We start from the raw sequence: 13,774 nt of genomic DNA, 5'->3' as shown, positions 1-13,774 counted from the left end.
GTTAAGACGGGACAAAGATTTTCAGCTCTTCCCCTGTCCTCATGTGTCTGGGCTAACGATGCCTCCAGCCTCCAGTACCCTCCACTGGCCTAATGCAGCTGCTCCTACTGAGTGCCACCGGACTGGCTTTGGCTCTGGAATCTGGTCCCTTCCTTGGAGCGAGCCTTGGTCTATTTTTGTTCAGCATATCTAGGTGTTTGCAGCAGCAGAATCCTGGGTGAATTTTGCCAGCACCAAGCTGTGTCCAGAAGCATGATACCAGTGAGACCTGTCTAACTGTTGTGCTTCCTTCCCATTGGGTTAAATTTATTTCTAAGAACTGAAGGATAGCTAAACATTAGGAATCATGTTACACCTGTTCCATATATTTCAGAAAACAAAAGCTTGAAATAATCATAGAATAATTTTAATTTTGAGAATCAAGATATTCAGTCTGTGGAGAATAATGTCGCTTTAATGGTCAGGATAAATACACACAGGAATGGTCATCCTGTGACAGAGCGACAGTGTCTCGGCATTTCCCATTGTCACACGTTTCCCAAAGTTTCTGCAAGAACAAAGGGTTTTACAGAAAGCTCCAGGAAACAGCAGTGTGGTGATGAACTTCTCTTTATGGTCAACCAGAGCCATCCCACCATGGGCTGCAGGGTCTCAGGGTTGTTGGTTCCACAGTCATCTGAAGGATCCCAAGGCCATCCACCAGGTCCTATAGCTGTTTTAAAGAGTCCACCATCATCGGTGGGTCTCATCCCAGTCTACAGGGTCTCCTGTCAGCTGCAGGGTTCTGTGGCTGCTGAGGTATCTCACTGCCATGTACAGGGTCTTGAGGCTGTCTCCCGGGCCCACCATTGTAGATGTAAACAACCGTCTTATTAAATAAGAAACACAGAAACAATGTAAAAGAGAAAGCCGAGAGGTCAGAGCTCAGAGCTAAAATCTCACCCTTCCTCCTGCTGTCCCAGCTTCGTGAAAGAGAGCTACTTCCTGTCTGTTCGTTTTTTTATAGTATGTTGTTCTGCCTTCTCATTGGTTGTAAACCCAAACACATGACTGCCTCGTCACTGTCTGAATGTACAGCCCCCTAGGTCTTAAAGGCATATGTCTCCAATACTGGCTATATCCCTGAACACACAGAGATCTATGGGATTAAAGGCGTGTGCCACCACCGCCACACTCTTGCTATGGCTCTAATAGCTCTGACCCCCGGACAACTTTATTTATTAACATACAATCAAAATAATATTTCAGTACAATTAGATTACCACCACACACCATCATCTGTCATTTGTGCTTATCTTCCGTATCTCCAAACTCTCACCACTGAATTTGGGTCTGAAGTGAAAATGATTTGCAATTGCTCTTCTTAGTTATCAGTATGTGCTAACTCTGTCTTCCAAACAGACTTGCACAAAAAAATAAACTAACTCTGTCATCCTTTACATTTATTTTATTTTATTCATTTTATATCTCAGTGACAAACATACTCCATAATTAAAAAAAAAAAAAGACAAGATCAATGAAGTGGGAGGTGATTAGCAAGGAAACAATGGCCCTGAACAAATGAATGCAAAAAAGAAGCTGGAAAAAATCCACCACAAATCGTGTGGACTTGTGACATCCATTAAAGAGGCTTCTTGAAGGTCAAAACGGAGCTAAGCATTGAGGTTCATGCCTGCGATTCCAGCATTTGAGAAGCTGAGGCAAGAGGGTTGCTGGGATCTCAGAGCCAACCTGGGCTACAAAGTGAGTTCCAACGTGAGAGCCTAGACACTGTCTCCAATAATAATGATAATAATAGTAAATTCTAAAGGCTTTCCCCTTGGGTAAAGGGAGAGCTTGGAAGGAAAGAAGAGCAGGGACCTGGGAGACACTGGGAAAGACAGCTTGAGCCACAGAGACAGATCTAAAGATGGAGTAAGAAAGGAGAGACCATGACATCACCCATCTACCAAGTTACCCGACTAGACAGGTAATGATATTCATATGTGGGTACCAGACACTCGGGTTGTGCATCTAACACAGGTCCTGCCCACTCTTGGAAGAACGTGGAATCTAGAGGATGGTGGTCTGGGGCTTCTTCTGCCACACCCCACGTGCGCTTTAGATACCTAGACCTGCCAGGTGTCTGGGCACCCAACGTGTATCCATGAAGAGAGCACACATAGGATCAGTGTCTGCCCAGGGGCCTGAGGGCTGGAACTGACATGTGGGGCTTCCCCCTTCCCAGTCCTGCCCCCTCAATGCATCCATCACCTCCCCATCTTCATGTCCCCACAGGTGCCCCCAACAAACTGCCCCCAGCTCCTTAACCTGGGACCCCAACCCCACCCCATGTTGAGACGAAGCCTCTTGTCTATAGTGCCCTAACATTTTCATTACTTTCATTTGTTTAATTCCTGGGAAACCATTAAGAAACAGCACAGCACAAAACAAAGCCCACAACACTAAAGCAAAAAGGCTTCCACAACACGGTCCTGAAATATAAACAAAATCTATGAGTTCCTCTGTCTCCCAAAAGACACCCTGGAAATACGACTTTCCACTCCTGTCGTTTATCCCACACTTTATATTTCTTTCTGCATTTTTTTTCAAGTTTGTTGAAAGTCACAGGCAGAGTCATCCCAATTAGATCAGATGAAACTTGCGGGGAGTTCCCTTGTGGATTGAAACCTTCAGTGGTTCTAGTTTCATTTCTGTCTCTGTGATAAAATTCCCTGACACACATAGTTCAGGAGAGAGAGGGCCCTATTTCAGCTTACAGTTCCAGGTAACAGCCCATCACTATGAGGAAGTCAAGGCAGGAACTTCCAATGGATAGTCACATCCCGACCAGTCGTGAGCAGAGAGAAGTTAACACATGCAAATTTTGTCACTGCTCACGCGTTCAGCTCCATGTCTCCACTCTTACACCTCAGGATCCCCTGACTAGAGAGTGGTAACACCCACAGTGTCCTGGGTCTTCCCGCCTAAACTAACCTAAGATAACCTGAGGGCCAACTCAGTGTAGACACTCCCTCGCTGTGACTCTATCCCCCTTCTAAAGAACCAAATAGACCCAACGGCTCCACAGCTGTGTGGACAGTGACACCAACTCCTGACCGGCATATTCACCAACATGGAAAGATGCCTCAAGGTGTAAGGGAAAAACAAAGGTCGCCTTAGAGCCTGTGCAAGAGTTCAGATTTAAAACAAAGTGTTCCTGTTTAACCAGTTTGCCAAGCTTTGCGGCTAGTGTCCTGGTCACTGGGGACTGTGGTGAAGAGTCTCACACTGTGCTCATCCAAGCAGCGTCCAGGCCTCTACCACAGTCTAGCAGTCATGTGCTTAACACTTTCCTATTTATCCCCCTTGATGGATTTACACTGTTCTCAGCTGTTCTGCCTTGGCACTGTGACTCATGTTAAAACAGAATGCGGCAACATAAACAAAAGTATCACTGGTGAGTACCGTGCATAAGGCTACGTCCCCTACAGTGTGGGGTCATACTTGGGGGACTCTGACATGGAATGTACTCTCTGAGCTCTGAGGAGAGTGGCTGCAGAAAGCTTCGGAAGACACTAGTTGTCTGCTGTCAAAAATGTCCCCTCCCTGCCCATGGTCCCCTCCCAGTTCTTCCCACTGGAGAGGTTAAGCCGGAGCATCCTTGTATGTGATGCTCATAAAGATGCCAAATGGTACGACCGGCACTGTGGTTTCTGATCATGTCAGGAAATCATTAAATACCAAGGGCAGGGTTCTGCCATCTTTAAAATTCAGCCTCCTGGTGAGCCCATGGCTAACCCAGTGCTGGTGCATGTAAGCATCTCACAGTCAAGTAATAGGCGCACACAGCACTTTCACATGCCCGCGGTTCTGATAAGACGAATGCTGGGCTCATCGCCTCCCCATCCCTCCAGATGTCCTGCTTCCTCTCTCTAACGAAGGTCTAATTATCACCCATTTGCAGATCGAATAACTGAGGCACAGGGGTGAAACGGCTGACTTCAGTTTCCTGCACGTTTACTCAGAAAGCCAGATACAGTGCAGACTCCTGGAGCCAGCAGCCCAGGCTACCTCGACCGCGGAGGAGAAAAGTGCACAGGAATCAATTTTGTTATGGAGATGAATAAATCATTATTTCCCATGGAAGCCCTCTGTCCTGAGAGGTAATCAAATGCACTAATATTTAATTAGTCAGAGGTATCATAAACAAGACAGAAGCAGTCAGCAGGCACGGGATGTTACAAGGAAAACCCGAGGCAACCATTGGTTTCAGGGAGCCAGCAATGCTCTCCCTGTACCTGTGTCTTCCACCCGGGGAATGTCATCAGCTAGTTCAGTCCACAGCACCGTGTTTGGCTGCCTGGATGCACTACCCACAGGGCAGTAATTTCTGTGTCGTCCTTGACCAGGTTTGAAAGAGGAAAAGGTATTTCCATGAGCAAGTCAAGAGTTGCTTGTGAGAATGGTGCACATAAAGGAACACGTAGGTTACCATAGTTAAAAAGTTACCAAAGCTACTCACATAGTTTTATAGATTTGAAACACTCCTTACATGTTGGTAACTAGAGGAAGTGTACTGTGTATAAATTCCGAGAGGTATTACTTTACAGCTTATAAAAGGTAAGATGTACCGAGGCAAGGTAGGAGGCAGGAACAAGGAAGATGGACCTCTGTTCCCGGCCATAGCAAGCAGCCTGTGTGAGAACAGTCCTCCCAGGGCACAAAAGCTTAGTGAAGGCGGCCAAGGTGAGGGCAATAACTGCAAGGAGAAATACTGAAGACCAAGCTTCTCGGAAGAGGGAAGGAAAACTGGACGAAGCTCCATTCTTCCTAAGGCATCAATCCTGATGACTGCCCCAGAACCAAAGAGTGGCAGGAACCAGGGGCATCCTGAGGATGCAATGTCAGAGACGGTAAGACAAACAGGCATTGAAAGAGCCACCCAAATTCATGTCCACCAAGGACTTCAGAACGTGGTCTCATGGTGAACAGCATCTTAACAAATGTTGGGCACGCTCCGGTGAGGGTATTTTGATTGTACAGGATGAGACCTAAGTCTGGGGATCTTCAGAAGAGGCAAAGACTCAGACACACCCTGTGGGAAGACAGACAGTGAGGGCAGAGCTTCCACTGAGGCCTGTGCGAGTCTGGAGCAACAGGGGAGGTTTGGACACACAGACGGTGGGAAGATGAGGACAAAGGACAACGTTCAGAATGTCCTGGAGCCTTCACAGAGACACAGTGCTGCCAACACTTTGACCTTGAACTTGGGGAATCAGGAAAACAAATTCCTGTTATCGGGAACTCCCTTGTGGGGTCTTGTGTCCCAGAAGCTCTTAAGAGCTAGAGCTAGATCATATACAGCAAGGTGGCTTCTGGCAACTGGACAGGTGCAGAATCCTCAGTGGGAAATGAGCTGGGTGCCCAGCATCCTCCCGTGCCAGCGCTAGTGGTCCCTGCATAACAGTGCAAACTGACCTCAGATGCGCTTCTATCTGCCCCTGGTCCCTAAGCCCAATACCTGCTCCCACATGCAAGGCTGCCTGAGTCCGGAGTTCTGCCTAGGACCACCTTGTCCCTCTCTTCCAGGGCCTCTGGCCAGGTGGGGCTATGCCCCTCCCAACATGCCTCCACCTCCCTGACTTTCCCTCCCCTGGAACTGCTCTTCCCCACCTCACAGAGATGTATGATGGAGACAGAGAGAGACACAAGGCTCATCGAGGTCAGCCAGCCAGGAAGCAGAGGGACCAAACATGAATCTCAAGGCCCTGCTTCCATCCAGTCCCATTTTCACAAAGCCACGCTGGCACCACTGCCCACACATTTTGGTCTCATACATCGGAAGTATCCAAAACTCTTTAGCGAGTTGCTCTCCAGATACTCCGTTGATGTAAACCTCCTGTGTCTTCCTACATCCTAGGCAGAGGAACTAGGTGTATGGATGCCACTACATGTCTTTTTTGATGCTAAATCATATTTGATTGCCCATTGATATTATTTGCAGCGTCAGCTCTGCTATGTGACCAACGTGTTGCCAGTGACATCCAATATTATCGATTTAAACGTTGACCTGGTATCTGCGGGGGCTCTCTCACCCTGTTGGCTCATTTCAATTTATAAATTGATTATTTTGAGAGTTTTAGCTGTGCTAATAAACTTACCCCATTAAGTGAAAATGGCATTGCTATAACTTCATTATGAAGTCAACTGAAGCATGCTCCGTAGGCCGCAGGGAGCCATACGCAGTCTGCATCTGCCAACACTATATGGCTGTCCGGAGGCTATGCACTGGATGCTTTGCTTTTAATACTTTGATACCTTTTAATGTGCTGCGATTGTCATGTTCCTGGTAGTTGAACACAAAGCCAGAATTGACAGGTGGGAGACATAGATTCACCAGCCTCATCAGTAACAAGGAAGATGCTTTCTAGATTCCATCAACTCTGGTACCTTGGACCTCACTGAAGTCACATCTGCTGTCCTTACTTGGGTGTAAGGTAAAGCCAGTGTCCCAGGAAGCTGTCTCTCTGGCTAGCCTGCCTCCCTCACCCATCATCAAAGGGGGTTTGCCCATACTTCCTTGTGCTCTATTGGCCTCAAACTTACAAGTTCCAAAGTAAGGGTCTCGGGTGAATTTTCCTGTGAAAATGGGCAATTGTTGTCGTTTTTAGATATGCATCAGGACTGTCTCCTGGTGATTGTGTTTCGCTCTGTTTTCCACTTAATTTCCTGGCGTTCTTTGGGGTTGTCTGCTTACAACGCTGACATTATTTCAACATTGTTTCACCTTCCTAAGCCTTACTTGAATCCGTTAGTTCAGCACAAGAGAATGAGGCTGGAATGAATCTCATTGTTAGTGTTTACTTTGCGCTCATGAAGCACTGGGTTTAACGCACCCCCCCCCCAACACTTCAAAAGCCTGGTGTGGTGACTCACTTCTGTGATCCCAAGCTTAGGAGACAGAGGCAGGAAGATCAGATGGTCAAGGTCATCCTTGGCTATATAGCCAGTTCCAGGCCAGCCTGGGCTACGTGAAACCCTGTCTCAAAACAAGAGAACTGTTTTACTTAAGAATGCTTGGCATATATAGCATCATCATTACCCAATGTTCATTAATGGATATGGGAGGGGGCAGAGATTTAAAAATAAAATAAAATAAAATGCAACTCCTGGACTTTGAGTAAGGAGCTTGCCACGCAGATCTGGCAAGCTGAGCTGAGTCACCAGAACAGATGTGGGAAGCCAGATTAGGTAGCACACATCTGTATTGACAGTACTCCAGCTGGAAATGGAATATAGAGATAGAAAACTCCCAGGGAAGCTCACAGGCCAACTAGTCTAGCCTTCACAGCAGCAAAGAACAGTAGAGACTTACGCAGGCAGACTACATCTCCACCCAGGAGCAGACTTCGGCGGTGCCCTGAGCACCACCCACATGGTGCTGGTTTTGAAGGCATGAAAGATGCAAGACTGACAGGGTCGTGGGAGCTGCTAAGGCGAGGCATTGTTGGAGCCCCTGCAGAGGGCCCCTGAGAAGCCATTTCATGGAGCCATAATGGTGAAGCTACACCTGCAATAGAGACCCTAGGCTATTGGAGATTCTGCAGGGGCTATGTGTGCAGAGCTCGAGGTGAGAGGCTACCCAAGCCCTTTGGGGCCCAGAACTCTGTTCTAAGCCCCAGATGCTGGACATGGAGCTGTGGGAGTTGGTGTTTCCCTGACGAGCTTGGGGTTTGTTTTCATGTGACAATTCCTTGCTGTGTCACTGAGTCTTCCCTTTGGGAATAAGAACGTCTGTTCCGTGCCATTCTATGTTAGAAGCTTAACAGTATTTTATAGGAACTCCCAGTTAGGAGACTTTGGGCTTCTAAAGAGAGCTATTAAAGGTTTGAGGGCTTTTAAAGTTGGGGCTGTATTTCACATTATGAGATAAGCATGGGACTTGAGGGCACACTTCCTGATCAGGGCTCTGCACTGGAGTTTGAAGTGAAAAGCAAGGTATGGGGGCGGGGGGAGGTCTCACAGTCTAGCCTGGAAGTTTCTAAACGCCATGCTCTTTGCCTGGAACTAAGTTATATAACCGGCAGGGATGCAGAAATGTTAAACTTACATTTTAGGGCAATGGCCCTAAAAAAATGTTAGATCAATCCGCATTTACACTTTTTTAACTTCTAGAAGGGATTTTTTTCTTTTTAATGGTTAAAGGAAAGTCTACTTATAAATGCGGGTTGTAACAGCTCATTTCATTTCCTGCCTAGGTCTCCACTGGTAAAGTAAGATGGCTGCTGACTCCGCCTCCTGTATCCTATGAAATCGAGCCTGATGACAGGGGTTGTCCGTTCATGGGGGGCCCTGGGCCTGCAGAAGTCTTCCTTCTAGGGAAGTCCTTACATTGGCAACAAGGCCTTCCAGTTGCCAATGTCTTAATGATGAAGGAGGGCAGGAGGAGCCTTCACCAGGAGGACAAAGGCTGGGCCTCTCTCTGGGCGAGTACCAGGTACCAGCGCAGAGAAACAACATGGCCACCCCCAGGATCACTAGCCCTCAGCACCCTAGGATTACTTAACCTTCAGCCTGAGTAGCAACTTCCCACTCTCTTCCCTTCCAGCCCCAGATCCAGTGTCTGTGCGATGTCTGCCTCTCCACCTTCTCCCTGCTCTCCATGCTGGACGCTGGCCATGTTTCTCCCACAAGTGCGGAAGCGCCATTCAAGGGGGACGTCCTCAGCCTTGACTACAGCTATGTCTGCAGCTCCCGAAATAGCGCTTGGATCAAGGTAACCATGGCAACGTCCCCAAACTACAAAGCTTGCATCCTGTCATTTCCTGACCAATCTTTCTCATTGACTAAACATTTTTGTTTTTAGAGTCTGACCTTGCCAGATGGGAGGAATTTCAATAGCACGCAGACCAGGATCTTCATCGCGCCTTTCTTCACCCTCCTTGGGTATAATTATTTTCATTTCTGCTCAAAGTGACCAGAAATTTCCCATCTGCTAAAAAACTCCCTCCAGCCTGGCAGACCCTCTCCTCTGCTTCTCCCCATCACTCTCCCATCACCCTTTTCTATCCTCACATCCCATCTTCCAAGTCTATATTCTCTTGTCCATAACTTCAGTTTCTCCCCTCCCAAGAGCTTATTCTCCCCGTCCAGTCCCCATCCCACCCACAGGTCCTATCTAGAAAACAATCAGATGCGTGATGAACTGAAACTCCCATCTCATATTTCTACCTGTACTTGAGAGTCTATGGAAGGGTGTGTCAGAGCCAGGCACACTGGCCTCCTGAAAAGCATGGTCAGGTCAAAACTGCACAAAACCGGATAGCCCATGCCTGTCCCGTGCCTTTAGTCACCCCCACGCTCTGTGCTATGTCAAGTGTTCACCACTGACACATCATTCAGCTGGAATCCACCCCTGCATCTTCCTGTTCATTCCCAAGATGCAGGGCCCTGTTTGAAACGTAGACGGGCTATGTGCGGCCATACCGTGTGCACCTTCATCAAGCTGACAAATTTCAAACCTGAGCTTGCTCCCAACTCCTCAGCCCTGAGGCCTCACACCGCCCTCTTTGCTTCCTCCATGCCTCAGGCCTCACTGTCTTGCAGATGAGCCTTCCACAGGCCAAGACCTAGACGGGTGTGTAGCTATCCTTCCCCCACAGACGGTCTTTCTGAGCCAGCCCACTACTTACTGACTTCTCTCCTTTTTTTTTTTTTTTTTTTTTTTTTTTGGTTTTTCAAGACAGGGTTTCTCTGTGTAGCTTTGCACCTTTCCTGGAACTCACTCTAGACCAGACAGGCCTTGAACTCACAGAGATCCGCCTGGCTCTGCCTCCCGAGTGCTGGGATTAAAGGCGTGCGCCACCACTGCCCAGTGACTTCTCTCCTTTTCAATGTCCCCTTCAATTCCCTTCTCTAGGAATGGCTCTCTGCCGAGTACCCCCACTGCTGGTGCCTCCTTGGTTATGCATTCCCACCTGGTTTAATGCCTGACCTCCAACTGTACAATAAGCGTTCGAACTTCCTGTCCTGTCTCTTCTGCTGTCCCCAGGAACTCGGTGGCATCAGCTCACAGGCAGAGGGAACAGCAAGAGCAGAAGCTGCTCAACCTCAAGGTCGAGCTTCCAAAGCCAAGGGATGCCTGTCAGGTATCCCACGGGTGCACTGCCTTCACCTAGGAAACGAGATGCAGGGGTTCTCCCGTAGAAGGATGCTCTGGGTGGCCTCTCAGCATACATCTTAGCCACTAATGACAACTGAGCCACTACCCATTCCGTGAGCCACGTTACCTGTGACTCTTGCTTGTGAAAAGTTCGACAGGAACAAGTTCAAACTCAAGAGCGGGCTCGCAGTGAAAGGAGTGTGCTGTAAAGCATAGAGCTCGTGTCCGAGTGGGTCTATACCGGAGGGCTCGTGCCAACAGAGAACTTAAGCGATGCACAGACCTCATCCATTTTTAATATCCAAGACCACAGGAAATGTATCCAGGAGGATGTGTTGTTGGCAACTGTAATGCATGCCTCTAAGTTTCTCCTAACATTGTCATTTTAAACCCATTACACCAGTGTTCAGTTCACCAGGGATGGATTTGTTAGAGAAAGACAGGCAGGAAGCAAGGCTGATGCTTTGCATTGACGGTAGGCTACCAGCAGCTTTCCATTAGAAATTCTCCGCCTCGTCTGGGGGTGCTCGCCCAGCGCTGAGGTAGGAGAGATGCATGCGTGTGAAGGAAGGAAGTGGGGCATTCCTGGCTTAAAAGCAGAGGCTGAGAAAGCCAGGGGATTGAACCTCACAGACGGCCAGGGAGGTGAAGGTCCCTGCATCAAAGGCAGGAAGAGGCAAGCCCTAGAGTGCCAGCAGCGCACCAGGGAAGAAGCTGGGATGAAAGGTTTACTAACAAGCTGTAAGAAAGGAGAGGGACTGCATCAGGGGACATGGTTGCTTCTGTGAATGACCGAACTCCCAGGAGGCCCTTCCCAACCAAACGCTGCTGCTACTGGCCATTTACTCTCTCGGGGTGGGAGAAAAAGGAGGGAGAGGGGAGAAGAGGAGAGGGTAGAGAAAGAGAAGGGGGAGGGGATGGGAAGGGAGGAAGGGAGGGGAGAGGAAGGGAGGGGAAGGAGAGAATGGGAAGAGAGGGGAGGGGAGGTCTTTATACAATGTGTCTTATCAATTTTTTTTAAATATGAAGTTAAAAAAACATCCAGGTTACAGATGAATCTACACAGAGCATCAGAATTAGACTATGGCCCAGTAGCCATGAAGATCCTAGTGGATCGCCCACTTCCATTGGTATCCACAGCAGAAATGCTCGAAATGATACCCAATATGCCTGCCGCAGCTCGGTCTTACCATGAGGGACAGAGAGTGACATTGAGTGCAGTGGTAATCGCAGATGGTGGGGACAGGACTCAGCATTCCATCGTGCCCAATGGCTACTGACTTTATCAACGCTGTGTGATGGTCAGGGGGAAGCCTGGGCCAGTGCAGGTGACTGCTGGGAACGCGTCCAACCTAGGGTCACAAGAGGACTGCAACATGTCACCTATCCAAAGACAGGGGGTGACAAGAAATGTTAGCAAGGAATGCTGGGAAACAGTGTCTTCTGGACATGACATGGCTGTTGCCCTCGGGAACTTACTACAGAGGTTAGAGCCTGCACGAGACTGGCCTGTCACCATGCTGTCATGCATGGAGAAGGGACTCAGGAGACCAAACCTCTTACTGAGGGACACCCTCTCGGCAGGAAGTGGGTGCTAGCTGAGGGGGTGTCACTTTATTCAGTGCTACCATAGCTGCTGATAAGTTGTGAACGGTCTAGTAAATAAGCACCGCCCCCGCCCCCCTCCCCCGCCCCCCTCCCCCACCCCGCTGACACTCCTGTAAGCAACCTTTACTAAACTCAGTGGGTCACAAAGATGACGCAGTAGGAGGATGCTTGCTGAAGTTGTCTCAGTGGAAGAGAGAGAGGGTGATGGAGGGGGCAAAGAACAGTGTGTTCGTACACAACGTTGTCAACAAGTAAAATCAAATATTTACAAATAGAGCGCCGTCTAACTGTCTCCCAATTCTCGCTTTCTCACAGCTGTGGGAACAGTGGGCTGCCCAGCTCCCCTTAGAGACATCGCGTGTTTCCGGTGCCACAGACACCCTCCTGTGCCACGAAAGCACTCTTCCCATTTGGGAAACCTGTGCACGCCTGATTAGAGCACTTGATGTTTCCATGGTCCTTCCTGTGGCCACTCACCGCTCTGTTCCGTCTACATCTTGTACCATCTTCAGACCTAAGGGAAGGTGCGTCTGCCCTCATGAGCATACTGGGCAGGCCATTCAGCTTCCTCTCCAGCCAGACTCTTCCCATGCCCACTCGAAGCCCTAGAGACAAAGGATGAGGTCGCAGTAAGAGCTCTGCCCCAAGCTTGCATGGTGAAGCCCAGATCTCTGTGTGACTGATCTTGGAAAGAGATTCTCCGAGGAGCAATTCAGGGTAAACAAGGACATGAGAATCGGGCCCCAGCCCAGCAGGACCGCTGTCCTCATAGGAAGATGGCAGGAGGGCACATGCGCAGGACAGAGACACTTGAGGTCACAGAAGAAGGCCGCCCGCCAAGAGGCGAGGCCTCCCAGAAAGGAACTGAGCTGGCACGTGATCTCAGACCTGTGAGGAGACAGTGTTCTGTTGTCTAAGCCAGCAGCCTGTGGTGTGTTGCTATGGTAGCCTCAAGGACGACATTGGAAACAACCCACCCTCTCTGTTGGGTGCTATGGCCTCCCCCATCACACCGTGCAGACATAGTACAAATACACCTACTTCAAGATAAACAACTTCACCTCCGGCTGCTTACAAACAGGTCAAGAGACGGACCAGGAAACAGCATCTTCCTCCTTTCTCAGTCACTAAGTCCTCTCTCTCTCGTCATTTCCATCTTTGGGAATAACTATGAATACTGATTTCTCTTGCCTTTGCATATGCACACACATGCATGCAGACATGCATGCCCAACACACACACATGGATGGAGAGTACAAGCATTAGAGATACAGCCTTCATTCTTCTCACTGCCAGCTTTCTCAGGTTTAACTCTTACACCCAAGTGTAATCCAGATGGAAACTCATTGAGGTGTGGTGTGAACAGCCTGGCTGCCTTGGTCCAGCTAATCTCTGGAGATCGCTATGCCCGTGAATGCAGTGAGCTCCTCACTACTCAACTGTGAGCTTGTTCCGTATTCACAATTACCTCTTGGTAGAGGGCATGGCTGGCCTTCTGTTCGTTTTGAAATCACATTATTTTCTGGACATCTGTGACCCTGAGTCATCTCACATCAACGTCCCTGTCTTGCTCTCCTTCGGTTTTCCTTCTTCTCCCTCTGATACCGCACCCACCTTTTCCTCTTCCTAAACAAACGTACTCATTTGAACTTACTGCATTGGTACTATACACCTCAGAAAACTCCCTCAAATGCCATGAAGGCCATCCCTCTCTCTGGAAGACACTGAGAAATGCCCACTTTTGCCTGGTTATGAATTTACACTGAGCCATTCACCAGTTCAAAGCTCCTTCGGCATCCTTCTTCATTCTCTGTAAAGTCCACCCTGAAACATCTCCAGTCATCTCTTGTTCCCTGGAGCCAATAAACCACCCAGCTCCACCCATCCTGGGCCTTCTTTTACTTGAGTCTCCCACATACATCACTTTTTAAAATTCTGACCTCTACTATAGCTCAGATCGTCTCACTTCTCATAGGCCTACACTTCTTCACTACATTTATGGCAGCCATTTTTTTCTAATGT

General features: G+C 48.7%; 1 long non-coding RNA gene across 1 annotated transcript; it reads right to left on the bottom strand.

The window, feature by feature from the left end:
- Window positions 1–1,034: 1,034 nt before the first annotated feature.
- LOC121823442 (uncharacterized) lies at window positions 1,035–12,506 on the bottom strand. The gene is made up of 3 exons (XR_006064917.2): window positions 12,230–12,506; window positions 11,335–11,527; window positions 1,035–1,332 (listed from the first exon to the last, which is right to left on the bottom strand). It is a non-coding gene; the product is annotated as an uncharacterized LOC121823442 (long non-coding RNA).
- Between the last annotated feature and the right edge of the window lie 1,268 nt (window positions 12,507–13,774).

The sequence above is a fragment of the Peromyscus maniculatus genome, chromosome 17 (genome assembly GCF_049852395.1).
Source record: "Peromyscus maniculatus bairdii isolate BWxNUB_F1_BW_parent chromosome 17, HU_Pman_BW_mat_3.1, whole genome shotgun sequence".
NCBI lineage: Eukaryota > Metazoa > Chordata > Mammalia > Rodentia > Cricetidae > Peromyscus > Peromyscus maniculatus.
The sequence above is the reverse complement of the archived record's forward strand: the minus strand, read 5'-3'. Positions and strand labels throughout refer to the sequence as shown.